The sequence below is a fragment of the Paralichthys olivaceus genome, chromosome 3, assembly GCF_024713975.1.
Source record: "Paralichthys olivaceus isolate ysfri-2021 chromosome 3, ASM2471397v2, whole genome shotgun sequence".
NCBI lineage: Eukaryota > Metazoa > Chordata > Actinopteri > Pleuronectiformes > Paralichthyidae > Paralichthys > Paralichthys olivaceus.
The window spans coordinates 25,723,183-25,728,712 of record NC_091095.1 but is presented as its reverse complement, the minus strand read 5'-3'; the positions used below and the strand labels follow the sequence as shown (position 1 = coordinate 25,728,712).

Below are 5,530 nucleotides of genomic sequence, written 5' to 3'. Positions count from 1 at the left end.
GCCGGTGGCCGGAGGCAATATGTTTTGGGGTCATCTGTCCATCTGTCCGTATGTCTGTCCCATTTCCGTGAACGCGATATCTTAAGAATGTCTTGACAGAATTTCCTCAAATTTGGTACAAACATTCACTTGTACTTGAAATGAACTGATTCGATTTTGGTAGCCAAAGGTCAAGGTCACGGTAGCCTCACAAAATATGTTTATTTTTTTCTTAAACATCTTAAGATCGGCCAGAGGGAATGTCTTCAAATTTGGAACAAACATTAACTTTGATTCAAATATGACCTCAATAGAATTTGTTGGGCAAAGGTCAAAAAGTTAAGGTCACTGTGACCTTACAAAGCACATTTTGTAGAGAAAAAAAAAAGTAGAAATATGTACACAGAAACTGCACTGGTTGGCAGAGACATACAACCACAGTGCAATAATTCTAGTTTCTATTAATACTGTGAGCACACTATTCAAACCACAGTCTGTAAAGTAACTGTTTATATGTAATATGTGCATTTCCTTTGAATGTATGCATTGTTTTGCAGTTTGTGTCACCTGAGAAAGTGTCTTTAAAAACAATGTTTACAGGCGTGTAAAAATGAAAATTGTACTGTTTGTTATTTTTTTTCATACAGACTTAAATTAAATGTCCTGGTCCATGCTCAGTGAATGCTGTCCTACGGCTCAGTAGAGTGTCTCACCTAACTTGATAGTTTCTGTTTGAACTGTGACATGGGAGCTAAGAGGATCAGAGCAATCAAAAGAATGGAGTTGCACTCACTAATTGCACCAAATAATTTTAAAAGAACAACAGCTAATGGGAGAAGTTCAACAGAGCAACAGCTCAGTCACTTACTTTCAATGAACCCTGGAACTGTCCAATCCAAAAAGAGGAGTCTCTTCTACAACACCTGATGGAAATTAAATAGAGTGCTGTGTAGTAGAGCAGCTCAGCACTGCAACACCGAAATGAAGTACAATTCCTCCCTTTGTTTTCTGTGCTGTGTTTTGATTTTTATGTGGCATGGGAAATTCACAAAAAACTATGAAATGCATTACTAGCGAGGGTTAAACATTGTCCTGTTAACCTGTTTTTAATTTTAATTGTGACACAGTGATACATAGTAATTGCTTTGTTTTTCATGCATTTTACCCGACACAGATATTTTTTCATTTTGAATGAAAAGGTTTTTTCAACTGAAAGACAACAGATTCGTCCTCTCCCTGACAATTTTACTATCCAGGTTAATTTGAGAAAATAACCAAGATAAATGTATGATGATGATGAAGTTGTTTCATGCTTTGTATAAAAACCGACCTCCAGAAAAGGGACATTGAATGAGGGAAGTGATATGATGGCTGAGGAGCATGGAGAAAGAAAAATGAGAAGCACCCGAGACAGAGATGAAATTGGTTTCAGGCTCATCTGACTGTCCACAGGCATGTTTCTCAAAATGTAGGATTCCTTTAAGAGTCCCAGTATACTTTCCCCAAAACAAAAGTGATATGTGAGACATTTTCTGGTTTTAGATACTCCATCATGAAAAAGTATTCTCTGTTTAGAAATATTGGTTGTCTGTGCTTTCACCTTGTGTAGTTAAGTGGTTTCTGAGGCCTTTTGTCACTGTTAAATTTAAAATGTAACTTCTCTGTTAGATGCTATGCATCATGTTGCCTTACTGTACATAAGAGTATTTATAATTTTAAGTTATTTTATTTATTCTGTATTTGTATTCAATTTGGTCTGAGGATGTGTATTCTCAATGAAGTAGCCAGGTATTACATGTATTACATATATTCACACAGTTCTGTGAAGGACAGAGTTCAGACTTGACCCATATATTAATCTTCTCTGTCACCTACAAATTATGTTTCTATACAACTCTTTTTTGTGAGAAACAGAATCCGTTATTCTTGTCAGAGTTAATATTTTCTTTTCAATATATTTATCAAAAGCAGCAGTGTCTCCAGGAGGTGGTTGAGGTGATATCAGATGTAGATGTCAGTGAGTCCTATCACTCTGCTTAATGTTCATCAACAATGGTGGCTTTGGTTGATTATCAGTGAACATTCATGTTGTGTCTAAAGTCACTGTGAACTTTTACTCTATTAAACTAGACTACTGATCTTTCACTGACCTTAACTAGGAGCTTTTTTCTTAATAACAGTTGAGTCCCTACAAGTGGAGCTTGTACTACAACAACTAAAACTGTGAACATTTTACGGATATTTTCAGTATCACTGCATTAGTCAATTAGTCAATTAATTTATGAGTCAAGTATATAAATAAAAATAAAATGTCCCTATTGTGTTTATTGGAAACTAAATCATGTCATGGTTACATGTTATATTAAATGTATTGCAACTGTTTCTCTATAGACACATAACTTAAAGAGACAATGTACTGCCAGTGGACACGACCAAGGGCTGCTATAGTGCTCTTACACTAGGATCGGTACAGTATATCACAGCCCAGTGGCACAGTATTCTTCTATTAACCTCATATAAGAAGTTTTCATATTCATCATGGTACTGTATTATCTTGAATATATTCAGTGTATTCTAAAATCCCTTTGGCCACTGTTTTGTACATTGTTAGTAATAAAACTTTTTTCAAAAACTTTTTTCTGACTTTGGTCAATTGTGCATTGATTCATTTTGAGGGACCCCACCCCACACATCACAAAATGAGTCACCTAGTGTTAGTGTTCCATCTTGATAAATTCTTCTTCAAGTGAAATTACTGCTGCATTAAACATTATAATCCAGTTTATTTCACTGTACTATTCACAGAGTTCTTGTGTCCTCTACAATATAACCAGTCTGACAAAGCTCAAGTATGACACAACTGTCCCTGGTTTCTCTCTCCTCTCTCTCCCACCCTCTTGCTCCTGACAGTCTGGCCCCTAAGATGAGAGACGTGTGATTGAGCTCATCGCTCAATACCAAACAACCCTTACCAACAAGTGCTGGAATGTTCATTGAGTTTGTGGCAAACCCCATCCCGTACACCATGGAGGACTCGACTCTGAGGAAACTGGCCACAAGTTTCTCCAAATCTTTGTGGAGGGTCAGGTTACCTATTTCCTGCCTTGTGCTGCAAACCCAGACCCCTACTGACACGTTTTGTCTGCCACAGTTTAAAAAAAATCCTCATTGTTCTCAACAAAACCGAGGTAGTTGTAGGAGCCCATGTTGATGGCGTTTGTAGTCCTGCCTGTGGATCTGAATGTCCAGTTGTAGTCATCAGACTCCATCAGTTCGAAGACGGGTCCTGGCAGGCTGCTTACTGGACGGTTCCAGTTGTCTCGTATCCTCATGTACAGGTTTCGAGTGGTACGAAATCCTTCTGTTCCTCTCTCTCCTGAGTGAGGTGGCACTTCCCTAAGCCCACAGCTCTGAGGAAACCTCTGAAGTAGCCAAACAGAGTGATGATGCCAAAGCTGAGGTATGTCATGACAGTCACCTACCTGGGTGGCTGTTCAAAGGATTCCTGCCTGTGCTGCCTGGAGGCAACACCAGTCATGGCTATTTTTCTTCTTTACCTCGGTGGCGGTGACGGTTTAGAGGAGGCATGTCAGGGTTGGTCGACTGCATCATTTGCTACTGGTGTTCACGTAGAGGGGGACAACATCATCCTGCCACACATGGATACAATAGTAGTAGTAATAGTATTTCAAACATAGGGTATCCATCCATTTTTCTATAAAGGATAACACTGTAATCATCTGACTGTCAATGCTGCACACACTGTTCCTATAAAGAGGTTTCACATGGACTATAAACACAACCACCATCACCACATCAGAAGATGAATTTGTTTTAATGCCAGACACATACAGGAGGAGGGTGCCTTTAACCACAGTGTCTCAGCAGGTGCAACCAAGCAGAGAGTGCTCAGCCAGCCTGGACGCACAGTATTGGGATGCTGCCACCTGTTGGTAGAGTTTGTCAAACAATCTTATACTCCACAGCTTTCTGGGACTTTGATTACTTCATCCTCGTGTACTGCTCTGTTCTTCTAAATTCTTGAAAAAACACAAGCATGTGAATTTATGAATTTCCAGTGCAAACGCAACATATTAAATTTGAATGGTTTTCTTGTCAGTTTCTCTTTGAAGAAGTTTTAGACAAATTCAAATCATTATACCAGAAATAACCTCAAGAAAATAGAAAACCTTGGGGGAATAGGGACAAAATACATTTTTAAATGTGCTATGATCAGAAATATTAAATCATGTTACTTGTACAAGATAAAAATAATTTACTAACCTGACCATTAGAGTTTAAAAAAAGACAACAGTTAGTTAACAGATACATTTTTTTAAATTAAAAAAAAAATCTAATGGGGCCACAAATAATAAGTGTAGTACCACATTGTAAAAAAAACAACAAAATAAAAGTGATGGACTCAACTTTGCTAAAGCAGACATTATTGAGCAGTGGGAGGAAAATGTAAAGTATCTGAAGGGTTTACACTGGCAGCAGAATGGTGCTTGTTAGTGTTATATAATGTATTTTATATTTCATACACCAACACATTGTAGTGAGGGGAGGCTGGTTTGAACCTTTCAGATACCATTTGGATCATTTTATCCATAACACTATTTTTGTCGATCTACATAATTGTGAAAAAACTGCAGTGCGAGATGAGGAGAAAGCAGAGATGCTGGTTATGTTAGAATTCCTTATTCAATCAATATCAATGAAGAGGGGAAAGGAGGATAGGCTACTGGCACATAGTGCTGGTATCACAAGAGATGAGATGGTAAATAATGTTGCAAAGGAGGCCAGAGAAAATGATAAGAAATTAACATGATACTGACGCAGAGAATGAAGGCAAGCAAGGAGAAGAGAGGAGAAAAAGATGCAGCACAGATGAACTGATGTGATATCAAGACTTAGATTTGGTGACACTGGCCAAAACAGGGAGGAGTGTGAAGTCTGCCTGGGTTTCAAAGGCTACATCCACACTACTATGTTTTGTTTTGGGTACTCCTCTGCCACAGTCTAGAGCAGGGGTCACCAACACGGTGCCCGCGGGCACCAGGTAGCCCACAAGGGCCACATGAGTAGCCTCAGGCCTGTTTTAAAAATAAAACCACTCACCAGTGAGCTGCGTCTAAAATTTGATATGCGTTTCTAATTAAATTTAATTATTTATTTTTATAATGTCAAATTTTTATACTCATATTGAAGTTGACTATTGACTATGATTTGTTAAAAGGGTTTGTCAGTGGCTCGTGAAAATGGGACGTTTTTCTTATGAAATGTTGTCGAAGTGATCATCTGAAAATGTAAACAATTGCTGAGATGAATAGAAATAAAGGGTTGAATATTGATATTATCTGTTTCCCACCTTGTTAAGTCATTGTTGATAATTATTGTGAGAAATCATTAATGTGATCAGTGTCTTCACATAGATGAGTATCATTTATCATCAATAATAATATTCAATTCAATTCAATTCAATTTATTTGTATAGTGCCAAATCATAATATACATTATCTCAAGGCACTTTACATAGAAGGTCAAGACC

The 5,530-nt window shown here is 37.8% G+C and overlaps 1 pseudogene; it reads right to left on the bottom strand.

Annotated features, from left to right (window-relative positions):
* Window positions 1-2,778: 2,778 nt before the first annotated feature.
* LOC109625361 (serine palmitoyltransferase 3 pseudogene) lies at window positions 2,779-3,517 on the bottom strand (annotated as a pseudogene).
* Between the last annotated feature and the right edge of the window lie 2,013 nt (window positions 3,518-5,530).